This window comes from Pteropus alecto, unplaced genomic scaffold, assembly GCF_000325575.1.
Source record: "Pteropus alecto unplaced genomic scaffold, ASM32557v1 scaffold17, whole genome shotgun sequence".
Taxonomy (NCBI): domain Eukaryota; kingdom Metazoa; phylum Chordata; class Mammalia; order Chiroptera; family Pteropodidae; genus Pteropus; species Pteropus alecto.
Window position 1 is genome coordinate 11357269 of NW_006440645.1, and position 14573 is coordinate 11371841.

At 32.7% G+C, this 14573-nt stretch overlaps 1 pseudogene; it reads right to left on the reverse strand.

Annotated features, from left to right (window-relative positions):
* Positions 1 to 7647: 7647 nt before the first annotated feature.
* Positions 7648 to 7766, reverse strand: LOC112484628 (annotated as a pseudogene).
* Positions 7767 to 14573: the final 6807 nt, after the last annotated feature.

Sequence of the window (14573 nt, forward strand, 5' to 3'; positions counted from 1 at the left end):
TTTAAACCTTTCATGTGTACAGCTTCTTCTCTGTGATAGGTGGATAATGATACTTATATTATGGGATTGTTTTAACGATTGAGATAACAGGTAGTTGTGCCTATGTTAATAACCTGAAACATGACAGATGGTTAGCAAATGCCATTTCTCCTATCCTCATTTCTTTTTTTTTAATCAATACATCTATACTATGATTAAAGAGTTATGAGCGTCATTGTTTTTTCATAGAGCATAGGAGTATATTATCTGTCTGCTAAAGCGGAGCTATACTTTTCAAAACAAATCATTTCAGTATCTCTCTCGTATACAGGTCACGTAAAGGAAATAGGATTGTGATATACCATTGATATTTCATAATAATAACATCAAATTATAAAGTTTTTAGTAAGATGATACCAGCTAATTTATATATAAACACATAGGGCACAGTATATACTTGAAAAACATTAAGTGTAGTACTATTTTTATTATTATCATTTTAATATTTGAAATTTTGACTTAGCACATGCTTTGGTCAGGTTTCTGAAGTGTACATATTCCAAGATACAGGAGAATATTTGCAGTTTCATGCTCTAACACCATGAAGAGTGTAGGAAATATATAAAGGAATAATTATGAAGAAAATCAACACAACAAGAGGCACAGTTAATAGTCAAGGTACAGCTGTTCCTTATAAAAAACCAAGGAAAAATTACAAGCATGGGAAAAAGAGAAGAGACAGCCAAGCCAGGAGGAGCATAAGATGGCAATAGCAAATTTCTTCCTAACATCCGGGCAAACACATTTCTTTTATCTTATTTCCATGTTTGGTGAATAACACAGTGATCCTGGAACATGGAGTTTTGCTGCTCAGTGGAGCTGGAAATTAATGTTCCCTAATGGGCAGATGTTCAGAGAAGCAATGTTTTGGATTGGAGAGAGACATGCTCCTACGGAATAGCACACAGATATTAAAACAGAAAATCTCCCAAACAAGAATTGCTTGAGTACACGATGTTCTAGCCAATACGATATTTGGATACAAATATGGTTAAAATGTAACATCTCAAATTACTATGGCTTGGAGAAATTTAAAGTTATTACACATAAATGAGGACATTTCTGTATTATTATGTCTTTATTGAAAGTATTTTAATTAAAATGTCCATATTTTAAAAACGTCTTTTTTTCCATTTCTCACTCATTCATGTTGATCATTTTGTTGTACATTTATTCATTAACTATGTGCCAAGTATAGCACTGCACACTCTGGGGAATCTCATCTCAAATTCCACTTTTATCATTTACTAAATATGTACAAATTGAAAGTTAGCTTTTCTGTGCCTTAATTTTTCTTCTTTTAAATAGGTGTAATAAAGTCCTAAAGGTTATAGGGAAAATAAATAAATAATTTGTCCAGTAGCACACCTGGCACATATTTGGTTCATAATAAATCAGTTTCCACATTCCCCGCTTACCACTAGAATCAAATTAGTCACAACAATATGCACAACAAATATCTCCAGGCAGTTACCATTCAAACATGGGCAAACTTGGAATTATTTTATTTTCTGAGTTACATATGTCTTTCCTGGTAGCGAAGCCGCCTGCATTTTCCCGATGCAGTTATTTCAGATGTGGTTCTGATGCCGCATGCTGGCATCGGTGGCATCACCTGGCCCCTGGGCGCTCTGGCCCGTAGACCCGACTACCACCGTGCAGCAGGCTGCACCTGCTGTAGAATTAACACTCCTGACACACACGCGGACAGAACCAATGGGAGTTATATAAAGATCTCAGGTCTCTCACCTGTCCGGTGGGCTGGTTCTGGCATGTTTGTTCCTCATTGTTCCCAGGAGTGTCCCCAGTGAGACTGGACTCCAGCGGTCCACACTGGCAGCTGGCTTAATGGTGTACCTTTCTCACTACTCCGTGCCTCTCTTCTCACTCTCAGATAAATTACTTGCACTGAATTTTAGTCTTGGAGTCTGCTTCTGGGGAAATCAAACACGTTTTCTCAGTCCAGACCAGTGACTACAAAGCCTAACGTGATATTAAAATTCCAGTTGCTGTCAAGTGTTTCAATTGTCCAATTATTGCAATATCAAGGCTTTGCTCGCTCTCAAACCTGTCACCTGTCCTGCTTCTTTTCATAGGGTATGACTGCTGGGAGCAGGCACCAAAAAGATGAGTTGGATTACGTAAGTTAGGGCTCATTAAGACAAATAGGGCAGTGCCGGCTGGTGGTTTCAGCCTGATTGAGGGCCAGTCAGGTGGTCCTGATACTGCAGTGTGTGCACAGCATGTGTGTGACGCACTTGGTGTTCACCAGCAGTATTCTCATAGAGCTGGTTATTCGTTGCTGAGGACTCCAAGTGTCTCTCTTTGTCTCTCACCTGTAGCATACCACCACACGACTGACCCCTCCCTGTTGCGTATACTGCTACCATTTCTGCCCATCGTTGACTGCGAGGGTCCTTTAAGGAGTCTCAGGAAATGGGAGGGGCCTCTGCTTCTTGTAGTGTCTGTGGTTGCCATTTGGCCTATGTGTGCTGGATATTCCAGAAAACTTTTATGTTCAGATATTTCTATTTGAGAAAAAAGTCATTAATCTTTTTTCCCCCCCTCTAGGTAAAACTATGAACTCTGAAGGACACATGTATTCTTCCTCATTTCAAAGCTGATTCCAAGAAAATGATGAGGGGTGGAGGTGGGGTTGGTTAGTGAGAGGTGCTCATCAATTCAGCTCTGTTTGTAAATGACTCCTATCTACTTCTGAATCTGTGTCTGTTTTACATAGACAGATTTGTGTGGATCGCCATTTACAATCCATTGGTACTCAACACTTTAGAATCTCAGACAACACAGTACCTAAAACCACGGCCAGAGTTGCCATTAATGTAGCACGCGGGATGAAGAGTGTTCTTATTCTGAGATGTGGTGCTATTCTGTCCAAAGCCCCGTTATTTTGTTAAGCATTTGACATCATTTCGATGAAATGATACACACACATGCACTTATCTATATGATACATGTATGTATGTGTGTGTACACACATATACACGCTTACTCATATAAAGCCAGAAACAATTAAAAGTCATATATTAGTCATATATACCCAAAAATGTCAATGCAAAGCATTGGCTGTGGTAGTGAAAAGAGTGAGATCAGGGATAAGAAGTTATCTACGCACTTGGATATCTTATTCAACAAATGTGTATTGGACACCATTGATAGATGGCACTCTTCTAGGACCTGAGACACAGTAGTGAAAAAAGACAAAAATCTTTCATGGAGCTGATAATTTAGAGGGGAGATCAAACAAATATGTAGTGTTAGAGAGTGATAAATACGACGAGAAACTACAATGAAAAGAAAAGATGTGACTTCTTGGGGAGATGATATTGTGACTAAGATAATTCAGCAGACGACATACTCATGAAATAATCGAACTTTCAGATTACGTTGATCTAGGCTGCAACGGAAACTTCTAAGTCATTAATAATAAACTCAAATCTCTCTCGCATCAAATGAATAGATAGAAATGACAGTTGGTTTTCAATGTTATTAAGTGCAAGACAATACAGTTAGGAAAAATAACATATAAAAGATTCATAATTGTGGTTTCCGTATTTCTATTATAATTTGACATCAGGAATTTAGAATGTAAGAGACTTTCATAAAAATGACTACCTCTCCAACCTAGTATAGCATTCTCAAAAGACATTGTAAGAAGGCTAATATCTCATGAGTCTATAGAGGTTTTGTGATTAAAACAGTCTATACAATCACTAATATTTCTTTTGTAATTTACATACATGTGCTAGAAAAATATTTAATAAATCCATATACATATGTTCAGATACATTTTTAAAATTTGCTACATGAGGTGATTACCAAGTAGCTATTTTATTGTTATTCAGTTTTTACTGTATTAAATAGCCATATATTGTATGATATTAATTTGATAATTTCTTGCACCAACTGTAAAAAGTTTTCTGCTTAAGTTCTAGCTTTATGTTATCTTGAAGGTCCTATTAATACAATATAATTTGAAAAGGACCAAACTGCACAAAAATAACGGAGTTCAAAAGGGAAGCTACTAAATATTAAGTGTAAAACTTGATTCTAGCCAATTAGTTATTTTATATGAGAAACATTCCTGTATTTTTAATTAGTGTGCACTGAGAAAAAGATAACTGAGATGGACAGGCCACTAAAAGGAAAACTAAATAAATGAAGACTACTTAAAAGAAACAGACTTCACTGTGATTCAAAGGATCCTTGACTCCATTTTCTCCATTAACTTCTACAAACTAATTCTGGAGAATGGATTTGCATTCTCCAGAATTTCTTTCACTAGAACTTATTTATACAGGTTTATGATTAATTTGAGTCACAAACTTAGAGCTGACTAAACGAGGCACCCAGTACAAAGCTAGATGAAGCGTCACTTTGTATACCTGAATATTGTCAAGAATATTGGAAGCCTAGAAACCCGAGAAAGCTTTTTCTAGAAAAGACTATTTTTTTCCTGAAGTATTAAAAAGGACAAGAGCTACAAAGGTGCAGAAGTTGATATAGAAAATTATCTACACATATTCTAAGAACTTTAATATAAATGCAAAATTATCACAATATTTAAGAGTAAAACGATTTAAATTTGTATAAAACTTTATAATTGGGGGAGTAGTTACAGATAGAATATTTTCTTTAATCCTAAAAATTCATAAAATCTTCTGCTGTTAAGATTTGCTCTAGATTACAGAACTAATAAATGGTAAATAGTGATGAATTCTTGGTCCATATCAACATGCCTTTTTTGAATCTTTCACCTATTCTTCCAATTAGTTTGCAAACTTCTGACCCTGGTACTTGAAGTCTCAGCCATGCCACTCATTAATGATCAAAATAAAGTCTCTAAGACTTGTTTATTCTTATTTACAATTGTATCCTTGGCATAGAAATCTCTATGATTAGAAAAGAACTACCTAATTAGAATTGTTGGTGATATATCACATTTCCAATTGCTTAAGAATAAATGAAAGTTATTTAATCATAAATCATAAAATCTCAGGGTTTGATGAACGAAAAGGTCATCTCATCCAGTCATCCAATAAGACTTAAGACACATGTGAGAGTAAATCCAGGTTATATTAACAAATCTGCCCTTTTATTTAAGAAATAGCATGTTTTATTTGACAAGAAGCTGTTTAACCTTTACCAGAAGTTGTAGATAGTTCAAATTTTTTTCATAAATTAAATTAATATTGCTTTAAAAAGAAAGATGAGAATTTAAAAGTAATACATAAAATGAAACATTTATTATTTATCTATTATATTGGAGAAGCTATTCAGCAGTTGGAGTCTCATCTATGCATACAAAACTTACTCTTGCCCTTCCCCTGGCATTTGCTCTTCAATGATGTATGTTAGAGGAAAGTCTAAGCGTACTAGGCAACTTACACATGCCGTCAATAGTCTGGTGAAGTATGTGAAATATATTCTCTCTTATGCAGTTTGTTTCCATTTTATTTCCCCATCAGTACTCTTTAAGTTGTACAAAATTTTGAAACTTACTCTGCCTCTTGATCTAACTCTGTTTGTTCATCTTCTTTGAACTTTCAAAACCAGTAATCTTCTAACTTAATAAGGTAACGTGAGGTACTCCTCTACATAGAAGATTAGTTCACTATACTCTTCCTAATTAATTTATGTTTTTGAAATTAGATTTCTGTATTTTTTGTCATTTCCATTTTGAAATTTTAAAAAATGCTCAAAAATTTAACTAGGGGGCAATAATGGTAATGTTTAGATCTGGTGCGTCCATTTAGGCTTCTTCAAATCACATCACACCAGTAACTTTCCCCTACTCTCTTGTTGTCATAATTCCAACATAGGTTTTATCAGGTCAGAGCATTCTATAAAATAAATTAAGTAAACTGTGATAAGGACAGATGCTTAAATACTTCTTAGTTCTGCTGCTTTCCATGTTATTTCCTTATTATTTTTGATAAAATAATTTCTATCAAGCCTACTTTTAGTTTTTTTGTGTGCGTGTAAGTTACTAATGTAGTGTGCAAATTTAAACATTTAAATCCATGGTGACATTCCATAATTACCTGGGTGCTGTATTATGTGTAATTGTGAACCTATTTTTAAAGTTTGCTTTGTATTATATCTTATCCATCTTAATAGTTCTGTTAAAAGTTCCGAAAGTGACTAGCTTTCGATTGTGATCACTTGATTCATTTCAGAAGTTTATACATTTTTCAGTGTGTGATTTAAGTTCATATTAATATGCTATAGATAATGCCATTTTTCATTCAGTTTATAAAGTAGACTTTGCCAAATGTTTTGACTTGGATTTAATTTATTATATTTCTGATTAGAAAGGTTATATGCAATGTATAATTTTTTATGAATTAGTGGATGATGATTTAAGTTCTGTAGAGACTTTATTAAATTTATTGTGTATAGACCATAATTCAATATTTGATATAAAAAGTAATAGAGATTTCAGTAGTTAACATATTCATGAGAGTAGACATTCATGAGTGGATAACTGATGCATATACCTCAGTAATAAAACTATACTCAAATAGAAAATCAATTTCAGAAAAAATAATCACTTTATAATATACCTTGCATTTCAAATATATTTTAATATCTTCATAGTATCTATTATAGAAATTTGCATACACTGAGGATCTCAGAGGTTTGATTCAATCTAAAGAATCATATTGTATTCCTCAGATACCATTTTTTTGAGTCATCTAAGAAAAGAACTTGATACCAACTAAGGATTGGTCAGAACAATATATGTTAGTCATTTTGTTTTTCATTTTGGAAAAGATCAAGAATTACCTTGGGAAGGGAGCTGAATCTTAAAGCAAGGAATAATCCATCCACCATTGTTGAGATTCCTAATTAGATTCGCAGTTACCCGCAGTCAACCATAGTCCAAATATATTAAATAAAAAATTTCAGAAATAAACAATTCATAAGTTTTAAGTTGCACACCGTTCTGAGTAGCATAATGAAATCTCGCACATTCCTGTTCCGCCTGGTGGGGATGTGAATTCTCCCTCTCTCCAGTGTCTCAATGCTGTTTATGCTCCTCTTATGTTTGTCACTTAGTAACCATCTTGGTGATCAGATAGACTTTCGTGGTATGGCAGTGTTGGTTTTCAAGTAACCCTTATTTGACTTAATAATGGCCTCACTACTCAAAGCATAAGAGTAGTGGTGCTGGCAATTCAGATATGCAAAAGAGAAGTCGTAAAATGCTTCACGTTGGTGAACGTTCCACTTGCTTGTTCTATTTTATTATTATTTATTGTTATTAATCTCTTACTGTGCCTAATTTATAAATGAAACTTTATTTTAGATATGTATATATAGAAAAAAATAGGCTTCATGTAGTTTTAGGCATCCACTGGGGATCTTGAAATATTTCCCCTGTGGATAAGGAGAGAATACTGTACACTGATTTTGAAATTCCTTGAAATATTCTTCTCTGTCCTCAACCAGATAAAAATAAAGTTTATATGTGCTATCTTCTGCTGGATTTTTTTTTTTTTGTAGGCGAGGCAATCTTTGGTTGACCTCACAGATTGCAAAGACCTCGTCAGCTTACAATCCTTTATTTTTTATTTTTATTTTTTACGCCTATAGCACCTGGTCTTCCTAGGTGGTCTCTCATCCAAGTACTAACCAGGCCCGACCCTACTTAGCTTCCGAGATCAGACAGGATTGGGCTTGTTCAAGGTGGCATGGCTGTAGAGTCTGCGAGATTTTTTGATGAAAGTTCACACCTATGCTAATCAAATCTTCATGTTTATATCAGTCAGGGTTCAACCAGAAAGGCAGAGCCAGTAAAATTACATTTATATAAATATTAACATTTATATTTACATATAAAGTTACCTATGTGTGGATTTATTACAAGAAACAGCCTTTGCAAGTGTGGATTTGTGAGGCTGACTAAGCAAGTCAGAAGTCTGTCAAGCAAATCATCAGGAAGAAAAGGTCAGGGTGAAACTTCACAGGAAAGAGCCAAAGTTTTGCACACCAGGCTTTCCTCTGCCTCACAACCTTCAGGCCTTAAGACTTCAATCAATAAACTCGGACCCACCAAAGAGAAAATCTCTGTTTAAATTCAACTCATTAGAGACTTTAATAAATTGCAAAACCCCCTCACAAGATCCCTTAGGTTAGCGTTTGGCTGACTCTCGGAACTCCAGCCTAACCAAGTGCGTGCATCATAAAGCATCACAATACCCAACAAGGAGCCTATTATACCTGACTTTATCTCTAACTTTTTAGCCTGTGGAAATGCGAAAGACAATTAGTGAATTTTACTTTTTTGAAAGAAGTAGATAACACTTCCATTGACTATTTTGCATTCTTGCCCACTTTTCCACATAGTCTCTCTCTTTTTGGATATCTAGATCAAACACAAACCCAGACATTCGGGAGTGACATTTATTTTTCTTGGTTATTGAGAGTTTTCCCCTGTAGCTCAACCATCATTGTACTCTAGCATAAGGGTGATAAATGGATATACTTAGGATACACAGACTAGACTATACCACTTAGGACACAAAGAGAATTGTGTAATATAATTACAGTAAGTTAATTCGAAATAAGCTACACCTCTGTAATTCAAGTGAAGACATAGGAAGAAAAAAATGAGAAGCCCTTAAATCTCGCTATGAACAGAGCAGAAAGGCCGAATATATGTTAGCAAACAGGATTTTGATTTTGTAAAATACATGATCAATTTCGGCAGTACTGACATGTTAATAATATGAACGCTTCTGACCAGTGAATAAGATATATTTCTCCATTTATTTAGGTCTTATTTAGTTTTTCTCAATTGTCTTATATTGTTCTCAGTGTACTCTCATTCATCTTTTTGTTGAATTTCCCTTAGTATTTTTTGTGCTATTGTAAATACTATTTTCTTTACATATTTTAAAATCTGATTTTTCATTGCTAGCAAATAAAAATATGATTGATAATTGAATATTTATCTCATATCCTTTAAATTTTATGAACTCACTAATTAGTTCTAGTAGCTTTTTTAAGATCCTTCAGATTTTTTAAATAGATGGTTATGTTGTCCACAGATAAAAGCAGTATCACTCATTTGTGACCAATCTGAATAACACATTTCTTTGTACTATGAGATTGCAACCTCAGTACAATGTTGAGTAGAAGTCATAAAAGTGGACAACCTAATTTTGTTCCTGTGGAAAGGCAACCGTAGACTGAAAAAATAATCTATATATCTGTGCTACTTTCCAACCAAGGATATCTATCCTAAGTAATACTGCTACTCAATAATTATTAGACAAAAACTCAATTTAATAATAGATCAAAAATACAAATGGGCACTTCAACTGCAAAATATTGAATGGCTGGTATCGAAGTTGCTCAATACTTTGCTCATCAGTAAAATGCAAATTAAAATCACATTGAAATATCAGTTAGAAGATTAAAAGGACTAATGATATCAAGAATTGGCAGACACTGGAAAACATTTGTTTTTGGTGGGTATGAAAGTTGATTAAAACCACTTTGTCAAACTTTTTATTTATAGCCACTGAAGCTAAGCATTTTCTGATTTCTTCACTCAGAAAATTCAAATATATATATATTTTATATATATTTGTATATATGTATATATGTATGTATGTATTTGTGTATATATGTATGTATGTATGTATGTATATGTATGTATATATATATGTATATATAATGTAATATATAAATGTTATGTATCTATGGAAATAAGCACAAATGTTTACTCCCCTCATCCCCCAAAAAATGCACAGGATTGTTTATAACAGCTGTATTCAAAATTTTTCCAAAACCAACTGAATTACTCTTCAAAAGTAGAATCAGTAATAGAACCATAAAACAGTTATACAATCAAATATGACATAGTAATAAAAAAGAAACAACCACTGCTACACAGAACAATATTAATGAAGCTTACATGTATAATTGTGAGGAAAATAAGCCATAATTGTATAGTATATATTGTCTGATTCTGTCTTGGGATGTTCAAAAGACAAAGCTAATATAGGTGATAGAAGCCAGAATAGTGGTTATTAAAGTAATTAAGTCTCAAAAAACTTCTATGCTTTCTTAAAGTATATATTTATATTTCTGCAACCCTTTGCAGAATCAGGACTATTATATTTTTCTGAACTGCCAAACACCAAAGAGATAAAACGGCATGAAAAATATTTATGCCTAGACACAAAATATGAAATACCAAAAACATACAAGTCAAAAAGGTGCTTATTAGTAAACTAGTAAAATACAACACTGAGTAATTCAAGCTACCTTAGGGAAAAATAGAATTCATTTGGGGTTTATCACAGCTTCCCAATAGATCATAGTTTGGAGATACAGGCTTGGATAAAATAGAGGAATTAACAAAGCTCGAAAAACTGGGCAGCAGGAACCATATCAAAGTCCAGGCACAGAAACATAGCCTGTGACACACACATGTTGTTTTTTCACTGATCCTGACATGCATGTGGGTACGTGAGAGAGGGTGGTTCTGGGAAACATCGCTGGGCTGAGCACAACGTTTCTGGTCCTCAGCAGAGGGAGCGTGGCTGGAGGGTGGATCTGGTCCCTTATGCTTTGAATGGTAGACATACTCTTCCTCCAAGTTCACAAACATACAGAAAATCTGAGTCTTAGGTGGAGGTGGGGTGAGGAATGTTAGGTGCTTGACATCCACATATTAGGAAACAACATAAAACCCTACAGAGTAATTAAGGGGAAAGGTTAAATGTATCTGCTGTGTCTGAATCAGCTTTATCTCTTAAAATGCTAAGGAGTTGAGAATAGAATGCATGTTTCTGGATGAAGCTAAAATCAAACTATTTAATAATTTTACTTTCAATAATCACAACTGTTTCTGAAAAATGGAAAATTGCCCTCCAGGTATAAAGCATGAAAATGATTATAAACTATTGAAGGAGAAATGATTTACCATTGAGCGAATTAACATGTCTACTTAATTAATGTTAATAAATATAAATAAACTATTATTTAGTTTTATGAACTTGTAAGATAGTTCCTGAAATAAATAATTTAAGCCGACAGTCTAATATACTATAATGTTTCATTCCTCAGAAAAAAACATATATTTATTATCTCATTTATGAATAATAAATATGAGATACTTAGTAACTAGGTAAAACATAAGCAAGCACTTTGGGTCAATTTATGAGAAATAACAAATAATTTAAATTTAAATAATTATAAAATTTCTTTAACATAAATTGACTACATTTGTATAAAAATATCTATTCTTAGGTTTTGGAAGTGAAATACCAGACATAGAATCTTTAAGAATTTAAAACATGTCATTAAAAAGTAGCATTGTCACTGATTTGTTTTATTACAAAAAATATGTGGATCTAGTTTATAAAAATCCTTAAAAATTTACATTAATATTATTGATATAATGGTACTAAAATAGAATTATGGTAACGTATAAAAATATCTATTCTTAGGTTTTGGAAGTGAAATACCAGACATAGAATCTTTAAGAATTTAAAACATGTCATTAAAAAGTAGCATTGTCACTGATTTGTTTTATTACAAAAAATATGTGGATCTAGTTTATAAAAATCCTTAAAAATTTACATTAATATTATTGATATAATGGTACTAAAATAGAATTATGGTAACAAAAAGGGTTGAGAAATGTATTCAATTTTTTTACCTCATTCAAATCCAATTCCCATTCCTTTGTTTAAATATTTTAACTATTCCAGATGTCTTGAACATATTCAACTTATTTAATACTTAAGACCAAAATTGAAAATCTCACCGATTTCTCTTCTGAAGTATGCAATTGAGATGTGAACTTCAACTTAATTTATAAGCCAAATAATTGGTATGAATTGCTTCCTTTAACCCTCACACACTCCTGCAGCAGAAAACCAAATATCTCTTCTATCATAAAAATAAATTTAAAAAAAAAGTTATCATCTTTCAGTTTTAGAGAAAACAGTAATTTATTCTATGTTTCTCCACTACTTAAGTTCAATTTAGGGATTTAAGAGAGAAAGGAAAGAATCATTTTTATCTCTCGCCTATTTATTATGAAATAGAAATGAAGTGTGATTTATGCAATACATTAGATACAGCATTACTGTTCTCAAAAATTGATAAATTATTAAATAAACAAAATATCCTAAAACTTATAATAACCTGCTATGAAGGCATACTTAAAATAGATAGTACCCCACTGATTCTCATGGGCACCAACATATTTCTAGTAATTCAGAGTAAGAGATTTAGTCGAATTGCTAATTGCATATATGAAACTAGGTCATATAATTTGCCATTGAACTAATTCTATAAATACAAATGTATTCTTCTACAGTTTGTATTTTAACAAGTTAGCTCTTGATTATGATAGCTTGTACTTTAAAAAAATATATTTTATTTCTACTCAGGAAGATTTTCTAAAAATTTTAAATTAATATTTTTCAGAACAAAAATTTTAAAGGATTTTTTCACATATAAAATAAATATCTCTCCTTTTTCCTTTTTAAAAATAGTTTAAATTGAGATGTGAAAGTTAAAGCTAACTTTTAGTCAGTATTAGAGAAAAAATGACATTATTATTATGACAGATGGAAAAGAGATATGTTAAAAATTACTTTAAGATGGTTTTAAGGCCAAAAGAGATATCATTATTATAAACCAATTTTCACTTTCAATTTGAGAAATAAACTCAATATATATGTGATAGAAGACAGTTACATTTAGCAAAGGTGCTCTTTAAGCCATGTTCTATAAGTACATTACTTCCACACAGATAGGGTTTGGTCAATTCTATCTTGACAAAGCACTGTTTAACTTTGAATTATTATGCCTACTTGAATAATGCCACACGATTTAAAAATAGTATATTATTCATATTTTAAAGAGTTGTGAGGGCTGGACAAGGAGATCTCCCTGTCCTGCTTCTGGATTGATGTAGGGCATGAGAGCGCCCCCTTCTGGCCCCCCTACTTCATTTTAAATGAGATTTCTGTTTATTATATTTTGTACAGAATGATAGCATTGAATATTACATTTCTATAAGATGGTTATTAAAATTTCATCTTTAATCACATAAATTTAAAATACTAAAATGGAGATGAGGTGAATGAGATTTGAACATACACATTCAGATTATTAAGGATTTTCAAAAGTATAAATTTATTCCTCAGCAAAAGACTGAGAAATGACCCAGTGACAATGGGTAAAGGGGAGTGAAGAATATATGGATGTGTAAGTACATGTCCTATAAAAAATAAATGATTCTCAGAAATAATGATCAGAATACTATTTTTCAATAAATAAATTAAGGTTAAATACAGTGATAAAAATATAAATATATTTTATAAATATTAATGTAAATTGTGATTATGTCTACTTTATTAGCTAGCAATTTACACTGTGTAATCTGAGAAAACTATACAAATTATCATATACTACTTCTAATACCAAACTTTTTTTCTCTATATGTGTGTGTTAACACATTACTTTGTAGTTTTCATATAAAACTGAAAGAATCAAGACTTCCAATTTTTTTTAAGGTTAAAAATAACTTCATAGGAAAGCTAAGTCACGAGGTTTTCTGTCATTCAGCATTACAAGCTTAATCAGGCCTATCTGCATTTCCCCTGTTCCCTCATAAGACTAAGCCCCTAACTGTATACTAGCCAGCACTCCTATTCTTTTAATTATTCAAATTTATTTTCTTTCTGCAATTATCTCACCTTCATTCTAAATAATCCAATTTTCCTTCTTTATTGGCAATTCCTAACAGGACACAAAAATGCTTAAAATTTTCCTGTAACCAAACAATAATAAAACATTCTATACTTCACATCCCTTTTCAAGCACTGCCCTATTTCTCCCCAACCTTTAAAATGACACATTTAAGTAATACTATTAGTAATAAAAATGCCTGTCATGTTCAAGTGTTGGCAGAAGACTCTAAGCACTATTTTTCTTGCTTTCTGTGTCCTGACGCATTTGTCTCTATTTGCTCTGGTGCTTCCGCACTTCTCCTTGGCTCTTGAACCTCTGTTGCCAGACTTTCTTCCCGATCACTCTGTTGAACTACCTTCTATCACTGCTGTCAATAACTACCATCTTATTAGACATAAAATGTTTAATTTGGGGGGAGGGGGGTCTGCCCTTCGTTTTACATCCAGGCAGCATTTATCACTATTAATTCTTTACTCTTGTTTGAGAGTCTTTATACACTTGGTTTTGGGGTACTATAGACTCCTGATTTCCCTTATGTCTCACCTGCTGTTTACCAGCTAGTTTCTAAGTAATTTGCAACTTAATTTGTCTCAGCTTTAAAGGAGAGAGTACCTGGAAATAAGTTTTTCTCCTTTTTTTTTTTTCCCCCTGTCTATATATGCACTACCTGGATAGTAATCTAAAACCATATCTTTAAGTAATATATATATCTATCTATCTCACTTTTTCATCCCTAGTCCAAACCACCACCCTTTGCATTTTGGCAAGCTGTATAAGTACTGCTAGCC